The sequence below is a fragment of the Antechinus flavipes genome, chromosome 1, assembly GCF_016432865.1.
Source record: "Antechinus flavipes isolate AdamAnt ecotype Samford, QLD, Australia chromosome 1, AdamAnt_v2, whole genome shotgun sequence".
Taxonomy (NCBI): domain Eukaryota; kingdom Metazoa; phylum Chordata; class Mammalia; order Dasyuromorphia; family Dasyuridae; genus Antechinus; species Antechinus flavipes.
Genome location: NC_067398.1, coordinates 118,810,375 through 118,831,450, shown reverse-complemented (window position 1 = coordinate 118,831,450; position 21,076 = coordinate 118,810,375). Strand labels below are relative to the sequence as shown.

General features: G+C 35.5%; 1 protein-coding gene across 2 annotated transcripts in view; it reads left to right on the top strand.

Moving 5' to 3' along the window:
• PRLR (prolactin receptor) overlaps window positions 1-21,076 on the top strand; it is a 201,685-nt gene that overhangs the window by 130,982 nt on the left and 49,627 nt on the right. For both annotated transcript variants that reach the window (XM_051989686.1, XM_051989693.1), the window contains exon 2: window positions 2,792-2,856. The gene's annotated coding sequence lies outside the window, so the exon portion shown is untranslated. The remainder of the gene's footprint in view (window positions 1-2,791; window positions 2,857-21,076) is intronic.

The window sequence follows — 21,076 nt, the reverse complement described above, 5'->3', positions numbered from 1 at the left end:
TTGTTTTGTTTTGTTTTTGTTTTTTTTGTTTTTGTTTTTAATGGAACACCGAGTACAATGAACTTCTTTTTTTTTTTTTTTTAATAACTTTTTATTGATAGAACGCATGCCAGGGTAATTTTTTACAACATTATCCCTTGCATTCACTTCTGTTCCGATTTTTCCCTTCCCTCCCTCTACCCCTTCCCCCAGATGGCAAGCAGTCCTTTACATGTTGAATGGGTTGCAGTATATCCTAGATACAATATATGTGTGCAGAACCGAACAGTTTTCTTGTTGCACAGGGAGAATTGAATTCAGAAGGTATAAATAACCCGGGAAGAAAAACAAAAATGCAAGCAGTTTATATTCATTTCCCAGTGTTCTTTCTCTGGGTGATTTGTATTTTATCCTAAAAGGAACAGGAAGTTTCTAGAATAGGACAGGGTCATCATCAGATTTTCAGTTTAGAAATATCAATTTGGCAGCTGAGGATAAATGAGAGAGAGAAAAGACTTAAGTCAGGGAACCTACTTAGATGACTATTACTATTAATAGTCATTAATAATTAATGAGGTTTTGAATCAGAGTAGTCCCCATGTATGTGGAAAGAAGGGGATGGAGAGATCCAAGAGAGAGGCAGTAGAGTAGACAAAGCATATATAGTACCTGAGGAGATGTAGGGAGCAGTTGAGAAAAAAGGGGGAAGATGACTCCAAGATGATCCTAAGTAATTAGTATTAATGGTAGTGTTCTCTACCAAAAGAGGGAAAGTTAAGAAAAGAGATGAGTATTTGACCCATAGCAAGGTTTTTAATGTTTTCTGAGCCTCTTTCCTCACCTGTAAAACTGAAACATTATTTGTGCTATGTAATAACCATTATAATAATTAATAATTTATTGGTAAAAACAACTTAAATCTCCTAGGCATTCTAAATATACTAGCTAATTTGGATTTTATAATATTGTGAGACAGCAAGCTCATACTTTATGAACCTTAAAGCATTATATGCATTGAAATGTCGCTATTGAAATGTTTGCATCAGAAATAACATGTACTCAAATAAAAATAAACAATATACAAAAGAATTTGGGGAACAGGCACTACCCATTGGAAGGACCAGGAAAGACCTGGCATAGAAAGTATTAGTATTAAGGCAAATATTAATCACTTTTTAAGAATGTGAAAAAAGATGAACTCAAAAAAAAAGCAACGAATAGATAATTATTCAGTGATTAAAAATTCCCTAGAGGAAGAGGCTGAGAACAGCTGAAGTAATCCAATACCCAGCATTTCCAAAGGTCAGTTCCAGATAAGTCAGTTTCTTGCCCAACCTGTGGAAAAGGTTTTGCCAAGAAAGATGTGATAATACAGTTGTGTCAACTCAGAGTTCTCCTTTAAAATGATATGTCCTTGGTTCTGCTTTGGATCAAGACTTAATCTGGCCAATTACTTTATTATAAATTCCCAAAACCAAATTTCTTTCAAATCTATTCAGCAAGAAGAGTATTGTTAAACTATCACTGAACCCAGTCCTTTTTCAACATCTATTAAGTGCTTTCTGTGTTAGGCACACTTTAGGTAGTGTGTTAAGAACTGAAGTTCCACCAAAGAGATCATAAAAGAGGGAACAGGTGCAAAAATATTTATAGCAGTTCTTTTTTGTGGTGGCAAGGAACTGGAAATTGAGTAGATGCCCATTAAGTGGAGAATGGTTGAATAAGTGATGGTATATGAATGTAATGGAATATTGTTGTTCGATAAGAAATGATCAGCAGGATGGATTTTCAAAAAGCCTGGAAAGACTTGTATGAACTAATGCGAAGTGAAGTGAAAAGAACCAGGAGAACATTATACACAGTAATAACAAGATTATATGATGATCAACTATGATAGATTTAGATGTTCTCAGCAAAGTGATTCAAGACAATTCCAATAGTCTTGGAATGAAAAATGTCATTTGCATAAGGAAAGAGAACCAATGAAGAGTGAATGTGAATCAAAGCTTACTATTTTCATCTTTTTTGTTCACGTTTTTTTAATCATGGTTTTTCCCTTTTGTTTTTATTTTTCTTTCACTATATGAATAATATGGAAATATGTTTCAAATGATCATACATGTATAATCTATATCCAATTGCTTTTTATCTTAAGGGGGAGGGAGGAAAGGAAAGGAGAAAAAATTTGGAACTCAAAATCTTACAAAAATGAATGTTGAAAACTATTTTTACTTGTAATTGGACAAATAAAATGCTATTGAAAAGTTTTAAAAGAAACTAAAAATACAAAGACAAAAAATAGTTTTTGTAACTGGGAGAATATTGTAAACAGCAACAATATTGTTCAATGAAGAATTGTGAATGACTTGGCCATTCTCAGCAAGACAAACCCAAAGGACTAACAATGACGCATATTTGCTCCAGAAAAAGAACTGATTTTGCTTGAATAGACTGAAGCATGCTATTTTTCACTTTCTTTTTTTCTCAGTTTTTTTCTTTTATATGCATTTTCTTACAAAAAGACTGATATGGAAATATATCTGATTGCTTACTGTGCTGAAGGGCGAAGGGCACAGAGGGAGGGAGGAATAGAATTTGGAACTCAAAACTTTTAATAAAAATGCTTTTAAAAAGAATAACAAAACACAACAAAACACAGTTCTACTGCTCAAGGAATACGCATGAGTGGAAGATCTGGAAAAACCATGATTTGACTACCTCACTCCTCAATGCTACAAAAACAAACTAATATGAAAGTTACTGATGCAAAAGCTTTCTGATTGTATTAAAATAAATCCTTTCCTCTTTACAGATAACCGAATGATCTCCTGTTCATGGAGGAAAACACCAAGAATGCTACACAGGTCAACCCAAAAGGTAAAGTGTGTGATATTCTTCACTACCCACTTCTGTCATTAGATCATGAATTTCTATCCAAGCTAGAGATTGGCAATACCATAATTACTGAGGTTTCCAAAACATATTATATTGCTCTTCTTGCAATTCTGAAGGGTGTCCACATTTTACACAATCTGTTCCATCTCAGAAAGTCTGACTTCTATACTCCTTCTCTGGGCTTTAAAATGTCCTCCTACCTCTCTCTAGGGCAACTTCCAGTAAACCTCTGCTATTTCTGCTTGTGATTTCCCCTTTGTCTACCACTTCAATTCATAAAATAATATAAACACAGACTTTCAAAATAAAAAGAGGATAAGAGGCCATTCCATCCAATCCATACCTGAGCAACAACTCTCTAAGATACATTCAAGTAGTCATATGTTCAACAAACATCTGTGGTTTTTAACTTAAATTTTATTTTTTCCATCAGTGAAAATGTATTTTTTCTCCACCTCTTCCTCACCCAATTAAAACATATAAAACCAAAATCCCTATAACAAATATGCAAGGTCAAACTAAGCCAATTCCCACACAGTCCATATCTAAATGGTAAATGTCTCAGTTAAGAGAGAGGGAAAGAGAGACAGACAAAAAGAAACAGAGCCAGAGAGAGAGAAAGGAGAAGAGAAAGAATAAGAAAAGGGGGAGGGAGAGGGAGAAAACTGCCCCTGTCTTAAAGGAGCTTACATTCCTGGAAGAGGGGAGTAGAGAAGGAAGAAGGTGAGGTACTGATACTATATATAATATAAATGTATAATACAAAGAAGAGATTAGTAGGGACAAAGGAGAAGTTTAGAGCAGATGCTGAAAAATTCCACTATTTCCTAAGATAGATGTGTTGATATACACATCTTTATACTTTTTATACTTTATAAAGTATAAAGTATAAAGCCTCTTTATATTCCTCTCCTAGTTAGGTAGGAGGTTAGCTAGGAGGTGAGTTAGAAGTTTGGTGTTATTCTCATTTTATAGTTAGAGAAATTGAAACCCATAGCTTTCTCATCGATCATGCAGTAAAATGAAAGTTATAACTTTTGATCATGGAATAATATATATAATCATAAAGCCCTCTCATTTGGAAATTGTGGGAAAAGTATAGAGAAGTGAGGCAAATCAGGGAGTAAAAGTTAAGGAAAGATATAGCCACAATAAATTCCAAAGTTTCTTGAAGCCTTTTGAGTCTCTACAGGGATCCATGGATTCCAACTAAATAATTTCTGGTGGTGATTTTCCATATGGGCATTCAGAACTAAATCCTGAGTAACTTTCCTGGATCTTGGCCCCCATGTTATCATGAAGCTAAGTAGCAACATCTCTTTTTTAGATCACTAAATCTCAGCGGGCTAAGACAGGCAAAAATTTAACTGAACATTTGGAAAGATATTACATCTTGTCTGAAATATAGGATGAGATCCTCAGGATTATTAAACTGGGCATAGAAGAGGAAATAGCATCTTCCTAAAGCATAATATCTGGATCTTGAAACAGTAATTGTGGAATTAATGAACCAGACTTTACTTCTGCCTTTTATTCCCTTCTGTACTTCCCCATTTTATTGCTCAATGTCCAATATTATTTGGCTGAAGGAAAAGTGAAAATTAGAGAGCTGAATAATGATGAAAGCTGTAATTTTATGTCAGTCTTTATACAATAAGTATGTTCCTAAAAGATGGTGTGAAAAGTAGAATTCTATTTTCAAAGGATTTAACACTAAAATCCAGAAAGAAGTTCAAAAGCCATCTGATCCAAGCAGTATTTGACAAATATTCCCTACTGTAACATCCCTGAGAAATGGCCATCAAAACTCAACTTGAAAAGAATATGAATAAAGCGATACAAACAATTATGTATAATCAACTTACATACAGCATATATTAGCAATATTTCAAAAAAAAGGAAAGGCATTAGAATTAAAAGATTAAGAAAAGTTTCCTATAGAAGGTGGAATTTTAGATGGGACTTGAAGGAGACTAGGAGATAAAGATAAGGGGGGAGCGAACATCTCAAGCATGAGGAGCAGCCAGGGAAATTGCTCTGCACCCGGAGATGAATGCTTTGTTCAAGCAATAGCAATGAAGTCATTGTCACTGGTTCACAGACTATGAAGCTCATTCCAACCTATTTCTTTGTTAAAATCAGGTGCCTATTCTAATACAGAGAACTCCAGAGAGTAAGAGCTTGAAAAGGAGAGAAACGGATTTATCAACTCATTGTTTGGGTTGTCTCTCAGCATAGCCTGGAATAACTTTTAGCTTTAAAGGCTGTGGTGGCACTCAACTGATTCCTTATTCAGCTGGTAGTTAGTGAAATATCCAAATACTTTTACAGCCACTCCTCACTCATCCTGTATTTTTAAAACTGATTTTTTAAATTTTGATTCAGGATTTTACAAAGATCAGATCCAAAAAGAAGGTAGAATGATAGGTCAAATTTGATAGCATTACATTTAATAATAATTTTTGAGTTAAGACATAGCCATAATATGATCTCTCTGGTGATATCAAATACTTTTCCCAATGTTCCATCATAGTATAAAAGTGACCTGGATTCAATTTAACAAGTATTTATTAGTCATCTTCCATGCACCTGACACGTGTAAGACATTGGCAAGAGAACGAAAATAAATAGATACTCCTTTCCCTCAAAAAGCTCACAAACTAATGGAGGAGACACTATGCAAAAGAATACATATAAACAACATGTGTGTATACACACAAACAAAAACACATACATATACAGGAGAAATCAGAGAAAGAAGAAACTAGATGCAAAAAAATACATTAAAAGATTATTAAGCCTAGTTAACATCTGGAATGATAAAGTGTTAGCTGTGTGGGTAGAGAAAAATAAATAAACACAAGAGGCAGAAAGCAGCAAAAACTTGTTTAAAAAACATTCAATAGAGCATGTAAGGAAGAGAAAAAATTAGCAATGACTTTAAGATATGGGTGAGTGGAAGGATGTTGGTGAAGGAGGGATATGTTTAAGTTAGGAAAATAATGAATATCATTTGCAACTTGAGTTTGAGTTGCCTATGGGACATCCAATGAGGAGACATTCAGCTTGTAGTTGACAGGAAGGAAATGACTGAATAGGAAGATGACAATGAAAGAGAAAGAAATGGACTGAGGTGTGGGCAAACTCCATAGAGGACTGAATCAGAGGCACAAAAAGGGAGGTTGACCTTATCAAGGAAAAGGGCCACTTTTTCCTCAGAGATAGAAGATTTTTGAAAGCTCTGAGAGTGGAGCACAAGCTTTGGTAAGTACTTCCAAGTTATAAAGGCTTAGAGTATGAAAACCACAGAATCTATTTCTGTCATTGGGGAACAAGCTTAAGTAAATTTTGAGAGGCTCATCATTAGGTTGGCCAAAGAAGGATGATTTTGTTTGGCCACAATAACCTTCTAAGTTTACCAAGTCCTGAAGGAGTGATAAATTGTGTGGCAGAAGGAGTAAGTATGATAAGGAAACCACAGACCTGTGAAGGATTAAAGTATAGTGGAGCTCATTATATAAAGGTAAATGTTTCTAAGAACAAAGAATCCCTTTGTAATGGGCTCATTGAGCTATCTTCAAGTGGTTCCACCAATGATATTGCCATTGACTTTGTTCAGAATGTTTACCTAGTGCTTTATAAAGGTTTCAAGAAAGTGGGACTAAAAGTACAGAGTGAGGGAATCAATGGTAAAAGCAAATCACCTGGCCTTCCACTTAGCCATTTAAATACCTGTATGACCTTGAACAGGTCATTTAACATTACTGGGTCACTTTCTTCATCTGTATCACAAGGAAAAGGGACTAAATTACTTTTTCAGGTAATTAACAAGCATTTATTAAGCACCTACCTTGTGCCAAGGAATGCTCTAAGCACTCACTGGGTATACAAAGAAGATGGTCCCCAGTCTCAAGGAGCTCCCATTCTAATGGGGGAGACAGTGTGCAAACAATTATGCAATTATGTGCAAGCAAGACCTATACAGGATAATTTAAAAATAATCAGCAGAAAGAAAGCATTACAATTAAGGAGGATTGAGAAAGGCTTCTTGTGGAAGATGGGACTTTAGATGGGACTTGAAGGGAGATGGGGAGACCAATGAAACAGAGATGAAGATGGAGAGAATTTTAAAAATCTCTCCTACCTCCACATTATGGTCTTGTAGGAGTATCTGAAAGGTCCAGGTCAGAGACTGAGTACCTTTTAATGGATACCAGCCATCACATGACGTTGGAATCAGCTCACCCATTTCCAGGTCAGTCATTTCCTTCTTCCTTCAGGCTGCTTGCATTGGCCTGCACTCCATTCCCCCACCCCCAAGGCTGAGCTTCACTTTTCAGGGGCAATTCTGGTGCCAGTGATGGTTACTGAAACTCAGGCTGTTGAACTTAGCTATGCGAACTTTCAAGAGAAACAAATCCAACTGGGTTCCAGGGGTAAACAAAAGTCCAGAGGAGTACAGGATAAGGGTGGAGTGGGAAACAGTCAACTATATAAAATTACCTTTAAGAAGTCAATATAAGGGGTACCTTGGAAAGATATTAAAAGAAAATGAAAAGGGGGAAAAAAAAGTGTAAGACATGGCCAGGACCCAGTCCTAAGTGGTACATACAGTTATCTTAAGACCTTTGATGACTAATTTCCTGGTCCTGAGGGCTAACTCTGCTAAACAATCCAATGATAATAATAGATCCATAGTCACAGGATAATAGCAGCAAAAATAATGAAATGAAGATGTAATAGAAGTACAGGAATAACTGGCACCATGCCTAAGGGCAGAACCCTGAGGCCCCCTGTGTAGTGTTGCCAATCTCTATTTCTCAGCTTTTCTCTCTATCCAAATACACTCATGTCCCCATAACTCTTTTTCTTTCCACATCTCAGAGAATTCAGGTTTCCCCTGATGTGCCTGCCCAGTTCTATCTCCTATTACTTGTGTGACCTTGTACTTTTTGGGTCTGAGTTTACTCACCTGTCGAATGAATTGTAATTGAATGATGATCTTTAAGATTCCTTCTATCTTGACCTTTTATAATATCATGATTTCTCCATTCTATATGCCATACATACCATCATAGACTGAGATCTGGAAGGGACTTTAAGGTCAAAACTGTATTTAAGACAACAGTTTAAGACCATCTATGGGGTCTTATAACTGAATATGGGGATTTAAAAATTATGACTTATCGATAAATGTTTAGTTTGTGTACATATTTTATATACTATATACCCAGGACTGTGTAAAAATTTCTGAGCATTATTCTGAGAAAGCATCAGTAGAATTCACCAGACTGCCAAATAGTTCTATGACCCAAAGAAAGGTCAAGAACCCCTACTCTAGATCAGCTATTCTTTCTACTATGTCCTGTGGAATGAAAACTCTCTGATAAACAAAGACTATTTCCTTTTTGTCTTTGTATGTTTACTGGCTAACATATAGCAGTACTATTTGATAAATATTTGTTGGTTGACTGTCAGATATCAAAAGGATGTTTCAGGGTGAAAACATTTATGTAATGGATTATAGGATAGGTGAATTTTGGTAGAACTGGAAGGGAGAACAGAATTCTAAAGCATGGGATACTGCCCAAGCTGAAGATACCTGGATAAGTTGCTGGAGGTAGGGAGTCCTGAGCACAAAGAAGGCTGCATGGTGACCCAGATATCAGAAGGGAAAGGAAGATGATGTTAAAACTGTCTTTTTTGATGTCTGACATATAATTCTCTTCCTTTCTGTCTTCATGATTTTTCACTGGCTTTCCTCATTCCCCATGGCTGGAATACACTACCTCTTGAAGTTCAGCTCTGAGAATCTCTTATTTCCTTTAATTCTCATCTTAATCACTACCTTTTTTACCTGAAATTTTCCTGATGCCCTCTTCACTCCCAGGTCCTTGTGCCTTCCCTCCCCAAATTACCTTCTATTAGTTTTATATACCATCTATACATACTTATCTTTCTACATGTTGTCTTCCATGATGGTCCTTGAGGGCAGAACTTCTTTTATTATTGTGTTTGTATATCCAGCACTTAGCATAATGTTGGACACATTGTCAGCCTTAATAAGTGCTTGTTGATTTTTTGATTAAAGGAAAACTTTACTTATTCTTCAACTTTGCCTAGAGCTAGCCTTTTAAAGCATATAAACTGATGCCCCAATCAGACCGACTTTATATCCAACCTGGTACCTTAAACTGGCACTGAGACCTCAATAGATTAATGCCAGAGGCATATTTCCTCCATAAAACAGGAACTGCACAGCATAGGATAGAGAGAAGGAACTGTTGTGTATAAAGCTCCAATACAACAGATCCCCAAAGCACTCCTCAAACACAAGAATGATTGTGTTGTTTTCTCTGTGGCAGTTGGATTACATTTGTTTTTCTTGGCCTCAAGGGGCAGAACTAGGGCCCATGGGTGGGAGGTACTAAAACATAGATTTTGGCTCACTCTAAGGAAAAACTCCCTAACACCCAAGGGTGTCCCAAAGTGTTATGGGTCACCTCAGGGAATAATAAAGCCCCTATCATTCAAAGTTCTCAAACATAGGCTGGATGTCCATTTATCAAAAATGTCATATAGAGGGATTCTAGCTCAAGTATAGAATGGGCAAATTAATCTCTGAGGTCTTTTTTTCCCCACTCTGAGATGAAATAATTCTCACTGAAGCAAAGTTTTCACCATGATGGCTAGGACAAGTGTTTATTAACTGTGAGGCATTAAAAAGGGACCACTTAGAATGAGGTGATCACAGCTACAACTTTATGAAACCATAGGGAATTTTGTGATTGTCAAAGTACAGTTACTTCCTTTGAAAATGTGCCTGCATCCAGGGGGTTTTTTGTTTGTTTTACTTTGTTTCATTTTGTTTTTTAACAACTGTAAAAAAGTTTCAAACAGTGACAGTATTGAAAAGAAATACAACCAGTAAGGAGATTGGTATCTATAAGTCTTTCAGTCCCTCAATCATATCCATTAATACCACACAGGGACCTGAATTCAGTTTGAGTCCAATGCCACCTGCTGAGTCCTTCATGGTAGTGTCCTTCTTTACAAAATGACTCACTGAAGACTAAGACTAAGAGGATGGGAGGGAAGCCACGCGGGGGCTAGAACCTAGCAGGTATTGTTCATTCAGGATATGAATTTTCTCTGAAAATTGCTCTGGCTTCTAAGTATCCTTGTTCTAGACAAATGATCATATCCTGAAAATGGAGGAGAGAAGCAAGAGAGCCCTGTTTACATGGAAATCTGTTGACTCTGCTCTTCCTGTGGGATGGCCACCAGTGGGGATACTTCAGCTACCTCTCCCAACATTGGCTCAGATACAAGTGGTGCACAATATACAGTCAGTTTTTGTCATTATTTAGATGATTCAGAAAATCCTCAGCTTGATCAACTGATTGGGACATCCAATTCATTTTAGGCTAAGTGCCTCCTCCTTGCTTTGACAGTCAATCCAAGAATTTATGGACTATTTTATAATTTGAAACTTATTTTTGTGGGAGGTACTTAATATACTTGGCTACAGATATAGAATAAAGAAAATTTCCTTTCTTGCACTTGGCATAAATTATATATATATGTGTGTGTGTGTGTGTATGTGTGTTTGCATAGTTTGTATGTGTGTATATGAAGGAAAGAGAGAGAGTTTGGGGGAGAGAGAAGGAGGAAAAGAGGGAAGGAGGGATCAGGAAAGAGAGAGAGAGTAAGAGATGACTGATTCAATTTTAGGCTTTCTGATAAATCCCAATATAAATTATCTCAGCTCTACCTCTGACATAAGACTTTTCCTGATCCCCCAATGTGCTTTGCCCAATCCTAGAATTAATTTTTCTACTTTATATATATTTTAGATAGGCATCATAACATAATAGAGTTGGCCTCAGAGTCAGAAGGATCTTGGCCAAGTCCCACTTCAGACCATATTTATTATATGACTGACATCAGTATTCTAAGTGATTAAGATTTTAAATTGCAGAGAAGCTCTTGATCTACATTAATAGGGGGAATTTGCCCTGTTAAGACATCCCTATATCAGTAAAACCACAAGTCCAGGCTACATATACATATATATGTGTGTATAATCATGTAGAAATTTTATTTATTTCTACTTGTCTGTGTTTGTGTTATTCCTGCCCTCACCGCCTAATAAAATACAAGTTATTTTAGGACAGAGATTATTTTAGTTTTATATGTGTGTGTGTGTAAAATACCTGGTATACTTTAGGTGCTTAATAAATGATTGTTGAATTTAATTGAGACAAACAGATAAACGTACTAGGATTGAGAAATAGAGAGCCTGATATACCAGCATTCTCATGATGTTCACTGTTAAGTGACTTCATTGTGGCATCCCAGCATTCTTAAATAAAATTCTACCTTTCCTTAGAACTCACATCAGACGAGTAATAATGTTATGGGAGAGATTGTTATTGTTTATTCTTAATTCTCAAAGAGGACCATGACAACAGGGAGATGATATCATGACATAGAAGTGAATTGAATTTAAGTAAGGATGAGCTGTGCAAAGTTTCCAGCTTCATTTGCTCCTTCAAAACCATCTGGGAATAGTGTCAAGATATAGATCAGAACAACTGGAGATACCCCTGGATGCAGTGAGATACCTTGGCCCTTTCAAGCCAAGGTCTTCAATAAATGGATAAAAGTTGCAAAGAGACAATTTTAGTCTTCTTATAAGAAAAAAAAAACCCTAACAGGAAGAAATATTTCCAAGGGAGAGCTATTATTTGAGATAGTCTATTCCTCCTCATTACAGATTTTTAAGTCAAGGCTAAAAGTCTATTGATTGACAAAGTTGTAGTGGGATGTGTTTTGGGAACTATAGGTTTGATTAAATCAGTCAACTATGTTCATCAACTGTGCAAATCAGGCACCAAGGCAAAGTCAGTTGGGAGAGAGCACTGGATAGTAGGACCTTTCAGCAGTATTTAGAAACTCCAGCTTATGGATAAGATAGGACCTGATAGTGTGGTATGCCCCAAAGTCTTTGAGCATTTTTTAAGCTTTCATTGTCTTAATAACTTAAAACTACACTGACTTTTCAAACATACTAAATGACATATATGTAAAAACAAAAAACATCTTTGTATAGGTAAACATGAGAATATGAGAATGAGAATAGGAGAGTGGATGTTCTGAGGAGCAGCTAGGTGGCACAGTGGATAGAGCACCAGCCCTGAAGTCAGGAGGACCTGAGTTCAAATCTAGTCTCAGACACTTAACACTTCCTAGCTGTGGGACCCTGGGCAAGTCACTTAACCCCAATTGCCTCAGGGGAAAAAAAAGAAGAAGAAAAGACAAAAAACAAAAACAACAACAACAGAGAGACAGAAAAATAGCAAATTATGAAAATTTAGTTCAATTCAATAACTTTCATTAATTGAATCCTAGGTTAAGGGAAGAGATATAAATAGCTGAGAGATGGAAGGCTTGGTGCAGGATATGGCCCTTGGTCCAAATTTTGAAGGTAATTAGGGATTTCATCAGGCACAGGTAAGAAGGAATTGTCTTTCCAGTACCTCTGGTAGATGAAATGTTATATGGGAAGCACAAGTGCCAATATGTCTGACTACAAGTTTTATTCTGCTCCTCATGTAGTTTATCAGCACCTGAATTCTTAAAAATGCTTCCAGAGCACATAGATTATGGCCATTCCTGAGAAGCTGGAAAAGCTTTGAATGCAAATTGTTCTGGTGCAGGATAACCCCTGTGGAGATGGCTTCTCACTCCTAAAAGGAGCTACTATTTGTCTCAGTAGAAGGAACACTCAACCTGAAGAAGTCCCAGATCTTTTCAAAGCTTATAATTTATTTTATCCTAAAGACCCTGACCAATACCTCTTCTATTAGATGGGGGGGAAGGCTCTGCATTAAGGGCTTCTGAGGAGAGAAAGAGAAAGAAAGAAAGAAAAAGAGTAGGTTTTAGCCAGTACTTGAAAAAGAGAAGCAATTATCTTCCTAGATAAGTAGGCTGAGATGTTTTTGAATGCCAGAACCAGCTCGAAAGAACACACTGTGCTTGAGTGGGAAAGGGAACTGAACTAGGCGTATACAAGATGTGTTTGTACTGAGAAAAAGGATAGAGGTAAGGAGGTGGAAGGATTTTCCGGAAGTTATCCACTCAGCCAGTGTAGTATCTCAGCTTTCATCTGCCTTATTTCCCCTTGGGCCCATCAGTCCATCTTGGCTGTTTTTCTTTGAATTTCCTCCATCATCCACTGCTGCACACATACACACACACACACACACACACACACACACACACACACACACACGACTTGTACAGCAGAGAAGTCTATCCCAGGACTAGAGGGAAACAAGTACAATATTCAGGTCTCCACTGAACAGGTAACATTGTAGCATTAAGCAGCTGGTAGAAATTATTACTTATTAAACCTTTTCCTAGTCAGATAGGGCCAACCCTTCCTTCTCTGAGAATTTTCTTTGCCTAAAAATCAGCCTTCCTGAGAAATAGGCTTTTAAACTCATCACAAACTAAATGTCAAATAATGGGGCACAGTCCTCAAGGTGTTATACTTTGTTAAATTTATTTAATATTTTATTTTTCCCCAGTGAAATGTAAAAACAACTTTTGACATTCATTTTTAAAATATCTGAGTTCCAAATTCTCCCTCCTTCCACATCCTCTTCATTGAGAAGGCAAACAATTCCATATAGATTATATGTGTGTAGTCATGCAAAACAAATTTCCATATTAATCATGTTGTAAAAGAAAAAAACCCTCGAAAAAATTTTTAAAAGTTTTTTAAAAGCATACTTCAATCTGTATTCAGAAACAATCAGTTCTTTCTCTGAGGATGGATAACATTTTTCATCATAAGTCTTTCTGAGTTATCATGGATCATTGTATTGTTAAGAATAGTACAATTTATCCAACCCATTCCCCGACTAATGGGCATATCCTAAATTTCCAATTCTTTGCCACCAGAAAGGAGCTGCTATAAATATTTTTGTCCACATAGGACAGTTTCCTTTTTATCTCTTTTTGAATACAGACCTAGTAATGGTATTGCTAGGTCAAAGGATATACATGGTTTTATAGTCCTTTGGGCATAGTTCCAGATTGCTCTAAGAATGTTTGAATCAGTTCACTATTATACCAAGAATGTATGAATGTTTCATTTTTTCCATATCCCCTCCACCATTTGTCATTTTCTCTTTCTGTTCTTTTAGTCTATCTAATAGGTATGAGGTAGTACTTCAGAATTGTTTTCATTTACATTTTTCCAATCATTAGTGAGAGCATTTTTTTCACATGGCTGTAGATGGCTTTGATTACTTCATTTGAAAACTGTTCATATGTTTTGATCATTAATCAATTGGCAATGACTCTTATTTTTATAAATTTGACTCAGTTCTCATTTGAGAAATGAGGACTTTATCAGAAAAACTTGTTTCAATTTTTTTCACAATTATAATTCCTAAATATATTTCCCTCCATCCTATTCCCCTCTTCCTGTTTATTCTGTCTCCTTTCACCTTGTCCAACCTCAAGTGCTTTGCTTCTGATTACTGCCTGCTCATCTGCCCTCCCTTCCATCACCCTCTCTCTATTCTCTTATCTCATCCCCTCTTACTTTCCTATAGGAAAAAACAGATTTTTATACCCAATTGAGTATGTTTGTTATTCCCTTTTGAGCCAATTCTGATGAAAGAATAAAGTTCATTCATTTAATCCACCTCTTCCATCTTCCCTCCACTATAAAAGCTTTTTCTTACCTCTTTTATATAAAATAATTTACCCCACTCTTCTCTCCTTTCCCCCTTCTCCCAGTACATTCCTCTTTCTCATCCCTCAGTTGTATTTTTTTAGATATCATCCCTTCATATTCAACTCATTCTTGTGTACTCTATTTATATATACTCCTCACTTCCCTAATAATGAGAAAATATCATCTTCTTTATAGAAATATAAACAGTTTAACCTTATTTAGTCCATTGTGATTTCTCTTTCATGTATATCTTTTTATTCTTCTCTTGAGTATTGTATTTGAAAGTCAAATATTCTATTCAGCTCTAGTCTTTTCATCAGGAATTCTTGAAAATCCTGTTTTCTTAAATATCCAGGTTTTTTTTCCCTCTAAAAAATTGTGCTCAGTTTTGCTGGGTAAGTGATTCTTAGTTGTAATCCTAGGTCCTTTGCCCTTCAGAATATCATCGATCCTTTAATGTAGAAAGGGCAAGATCTTTTATTATCCTGACTTTATCTCCAAAATACTTGAATTGTTTCTTTCTGGCTGCTTCCAGTATTTTCTCCTTGACCTGGAAGCTCTGGAATTTGACTATAATATGCCTGGGAGTTTTCATTTTGGGATCTGTTTTACGAGGTAATCAGTGGAAACTTTCAATTCCTATTTTACTCTCAGGTTCTAGAATATCAGTTTTCCTTGATAATTTCTTGAAAGATGATGTCTAGGCTCTTTTTTTAATCATGACTTCCAATAATTTTAAAATTATTTGCTTGGATCTGTTTACCAAGTGGTTATATTTCCAGTGAGATAGTTCACATTGTCTTATTTTTTATTTCTTTGGTTTTGTTTCATTGTTTCTTGATTTCTTGTAAAATCATCATTTCCATTTTTTCAATTTTAGTTTTTAAGGAATTATTTTCTTCAGTGAGCTTTTATAACTACTTTTCTATTTGGCCAATCCTACTTTTTGAGGAGTTTTTTTTCCCCCGTCAATGATTTTTGTGCCTCTTTTTCCATTTGGCCAATTCTACATTTTGAGGTATTTTTCTCCTCATTGGCTTTTTGTACCTCTTTTATTATTTGGCCTATTCTGTTTTTTGAGGTGTTATTTTCTTTAGTTGTGTGTGGGTATAGATGGATATCTCCTTTGCCAAGCTGATAAATCTTTTTCATGATTTTCTTGCATCAGTCTCATTTCTCTTCTCAATTTTTCTTCTACACGTATTCCTTAATTTCCGAAATCCTTTTTAAGATCTTTTATGACCTGAAAATAATTCATGTTTTTCTTGAAAGCTTCAGATGTTGGAGCTTTGACTTTGTTATTTTCTTCTGAGTATATGTGTTTTGATCTTCCTTATAATCATAGTAACTTTTTATGGCCAATTTTTTTTTTCTGGTGATCACTCATTTTTCCAGTTTTGACTTTTCACTCTTTGTTAAAATGAGGCTCTGCTTCCAGGGTAGAAAGTGCCCTGCCCCAAGCTTCAAGGATTTTATTCAGCTCTTTTCAAAGATACTTCTGGAGACCTGTAAATTTTCAGTTTTTCCAAGGTGGTATGATCTAAGGGGTGTGTTTAACTAGTCTTTTGGCCTGTTTGTCTGTGAATGACCACAAGTAGTTTTTTGCACTCATACTATGAGTTGGGTCCCCACACTATTGAGGCTATAAGCTCTGGTGTGCTAGTGCTTCTTTTCACTCTGGGATTGCCACCCCAGATAATGACCCAGATCTGAGCATGGGCAAAATAACAGAGTTTTTCCCCCAGAACCAGCAAAGAGGACTCTGTTCTTTGTGATCCATTATTTGAAACTCCCATCCTTACCGCCTGTGGGCTAAAGGTTCTGGAAGCAGCTGTTGATCATTTCATGGCTCCTAAGACTTGCTCTTGGTTTGCTGGAACTGGAGCTATGCTAGTGCAGCTTGCAATGAACTGTGTTCCACTCTCACCCAATTGTGACTGATCTTTTCTGCTGTCCTTCTAAATTGTCTTTGTCTGGAAAATTATTTCACCTGATCCTTTCATGGGTTCTATGCTCCTGTAATTGTTTTATGGCATTATTTAAAGAGAATAAGAGAAATTTAGGGGGGAGCTCAGGCAGATTTCTGCCTTTTCTCTGTCATCTTGTCTCTTGACTCTTCCCCCACCCCCTTCCCTAGGATGTTTTAAACAAGGTTAAGATGATAGCAGTATGCCCCAAAGGAATGGGGCAGCTTCATTATTTTTTCCAACATATTACTAGGCTGTGGAAATTGTTTGGCTCAATGTTACTCTAAAGAATAAGGTCCTGCCATCATCCCATTCTTACTCCCTACTCCACCACTATACATCTGATTAGATCAAAGTCTGTTGGTAGCCTCTAAAGGATCTATCTCCACATATTTAGGGTGAATTTTAATTTCATTCCTAGTTGCAAACATTTTCCTTTATTTCAGCTTTTAATATATTAGATTTTGGGAAAACATTAAAAAAACTGATGTGCTAGTCAAAAATATTAGAAACATAGCTCTCCATCCAAAGGAGTAGAGAATGATTAGTAAGGTTTTAGCAACTAAACTTTAGGGAAGCAGTAAAAAATAAAATAAAATAAAAAGATAAATTGAGAAAATTGGGGGGAAGGGGGAGGTAAAAGAGCAGCTAAAATCGTTTGTAGGTGGAGCCCTATACCTATAACTTAATGTACATCAAGTAATTAATAAGATACTTTTTAACTTTTTCTCAGATTTGAAAGTCACATTTAGTTCTATGTAAGAGAAATGATCATGGGGGCAGCTAGGTGGTGCAGTAGATAGAGAACTAGGCCTGAAGTCAGGAGGATCTGAGTTCAAATCCAATCTCAGACACTTCTTATCTGTATGCCCCTGGGCAAGTCACTTAACCCCAATTGTCTCAGCAAAAACAAAAACAAACAAACAAAAGAAAAGAAAAGAAAAGAAAAGAACAGAGAAATGATTATGGATTTAAGATGAGGCAAACCATTAATGGGCTTAAACTGTCTCCCAAAGCAATGACATACTTATATCAGTTGGTCTCCACTTTATGTTTGTGACATGGTCTAAAAAGAGGACAATTTTCAATGTGGACAGGAGATATTCCAGGATTTTCACTCTAAAAGAGTGAAAATTTTATTTTATACATTCACATAAATAAGTATGACATGACATGAATAAGCCATGAGGATAAAACTTAGTCAAATTCTTTGCAATAATAAAAAAAAAAAAATGTTGTGACATTGTTGTGTGGTTCATTCAATATTTACCAAATTGATAAGTTTGTACTTTATTCCATGGGATTTTAAGAAACTTTTTTTTTTTTTTTGCTTTTCAGCTAATATATTGCTTTTTTTGTATTTATAAATTTTTTTAGTGATACAAGCTGTGAATTCTTGGTATAAAATATATAAAGACATAAATGGTTTCTTCTGGTTATTGCTATTATATATACCACAATTCTTTTCCCATGGCATAATTAAGATTTTTCTACATTTCTCATCTAATAAAGAAACTGCATTTCCAATCATACAGTGATAAGTAATGGAGCCAAAGATTTTGTACTTTGTTCTTGATTGATGTCGTTGTTAGCAGTTTATTTTACTGGACTACTAAGAAAATCAAATGAAACAATGTATATAATATTGCTGTAAAAATTAAGTTAAAAACATTAGTGCATTACATTTAGGTCAGCAGTAAAATTCTATATTCTTTAATCTCTTACTGAATAACAGAAAGTCTACCAAAACTTGAGAATTTATCTAATTAGCTAGAACACATTCAATTCTATAAATATATGAGCCTGCCTCTCTCTGCCAGTGTATATTAAAATGCAGAAATCATAGTTCATAAAATCTGAACACCTGTGGATTTTTGATCATGGAACCCACTGGTAAAAAATCTTGGATGAGCTGTGCTGAACTAGACTGGTCTAGTCTGAGCTGAGTGGTCTGAGACCATGAGACAGCATGCATTGCATTTGGGTCACAATCAGACTGTCAGGCAGCCTGCTGAGGAGATAAACATTGCCATGGATACACAGAGTTTGCCAAGAGATGTCCAGTCGTCTTCATTATTAAGTGGTCACAGGTAAATTCTAGAAAATGCACCGTTGATCAGGAGGGCATCATTTTTATCAGAAAATCTAACTCAATAGCTCTATTAATCAAAGTTATTTAACACCAAATAAAGTTTATCAATTAGCATTCAAAAATTAAAAAAAAGAAAAAGACTGCATGGATTTAATCCAAAATAGGAATATATCAGAGTAGTTGTTGTTCCTTCACTTAAATCTTCTCTGACACTTCGTGACTCCATTTGAAGTTTTTTGGTATTTTCTTCTCCAGCTTGCCTTACAGATGAGAAAACTAAAGCAAACAGAGTTGGATTTGAAGAGCATGAGTCTTTCTGACTCTAGATCCAGCATTCTCTTCACTGTATCATGTTAATAGTATAGATACAGTTTATCTAGATTTTATAATTTAAGTTTCTAATGTTATTCTCATGGAAACAATGGACAGATATGAGTAAAATAGTGTCATAGGTGCACTGAGAATTTGTTAAATGACAAGACCAAAGAAAATAATGCCTGGATATTAATTTGGAAGAAGTCCTCCAGTGGAGTCCCTAGTGAAATGTGCTTGTGTTTCTATTATATAATATTGTTCATCTTTTATCTGGATCAAAACATAAATGGCATCATTTTCCAATTGCAGATAATACAAAGCTGGGAAAAATAAATAGCTTTCATAGGTGATTTGGTCAGCATTCAAATATATCCTAACAGGCTAATGCTTTAAACTAGATCTAATAAATGAAATCATATAGGGAAAAGTGTAAAGTTTTGTACATGTATTTAAAATGTTAAAAAAAAAATTAAAGTAAAAAGATTTAAAACAGTTCATCTGAAAAATATCTCTAGTTTTTAGTGGACGCTAAACTATGAGTTACTATTGTAATGTATCAGCCAAAAAGACTAAGGGACTTTACCTTCTGAATTCAATTCTCCCTGTGCAACAAGAAAACTGTTCGGTTCTGCACACATTTATTGTATCTAGGATATACTGTAATCTATTCAACATGTAAAGGACTGCTTGCCATCTAGGGGAGGGGGTGAAGGAAGGGAGGGGAAAAATCAGAACAGAAGGGAGTGCAAAGGATAATGCTGTAAAAAATTACCCTGGCATGGGTTCTATCAATAAAAAGTTATTAAAAAAAAAAAAGCAGGTCCCTTAGTTTTTAGATTCTCTAGTTTTTAGTGGACGCTAAACTATGAGTTACTATTGGAATGTATCAGCCAAAAAGACTAAGGGACTTTACCTTCTGAATTCAATTCTCCCTGTGCAACAAGAAAACTGTTCGATGGAAGAGGAATTAATCTTGTATGACTTAATCCCATGGCCAAAGCCAGGAACAATATAGGTAGCATTTTCAAAGGGTCAAATTTTGCCTTGATGTCATGAAAAATTTCTTAAGAATTAGAATACTTAAAAAGCAGAGTGAACTTTTAAACAAAGAGTTGGTCCTTCCTCCCAGGATATCATCAAGTGAAAGCTAGATGACTATTTTCTTAGAGGAGATTCCTATTCAGATACAGAATTAACTGGATAGTTTGCTCAAAATGTTTACATAATATTTTCAAAATTAGGGCACTGAGAGGAACAGGTTTCAATTATCTGGAAAACATACTTTTGTGAAGTATATTATTACCTGTTAATACTGTCATCCTCTTCCTAACATTGTGATTTGATTCTGTAAACAATTTAATTTGGGATTAAATTTTAACCCCAAATTCAGGAAAGTTTCTAGGAAATTATTTTAGGAAAATTTTGACACCACAAGAATTACATTATAAAAGCATCATGGACCAAATAGGCAATATTCTGAATAAATTAAAATACTATATACGCAAATTAATAAAATAATAAGTAATGTTATAATGGAATTCTGCAATACTAACTAGAAGATAAATGTTGGAAACTACAAAATAAGGTTCTCTTTAGTAAACAGAAAAGAACTTTGATAAGAGTGATGTACTCTGCACTGCCTTGTAAAAAATGTGTATTCATTCATTTGTTCAACAAATATTGATTCAATGCCTGCTCTGTTTAAAGGGGGTGCCCCCAATAGCTGTGATTGTTTGCTGCCTGGGATGTATGTGTGTGTGTGTGTGTGTGTGTGTGTGTGTGTGTGTGTTGTGTGTGTGTGTGTGAGAGAGAGAGAGAGAGAGAGAGAGAGAGAGATCACCCTAAGACCATGATAAAGCTGTTGTCAATGGCAATAAGCCAATTATTTGGGGAAGTTGACAGAAATCTAATTTATAACTTTATTAATGTACTTAGTCAAATATTGTATCTAACCTTCCCCTTCCCTCTACCCTTCCAAATTTCTAGGTTGTATTTGAGAGCAATGATTATCCCTAAAAAGCCAGATTGCCTCTTAATGTTCCAATGATGCTCTAGAAAAAATGCTAGATTTGA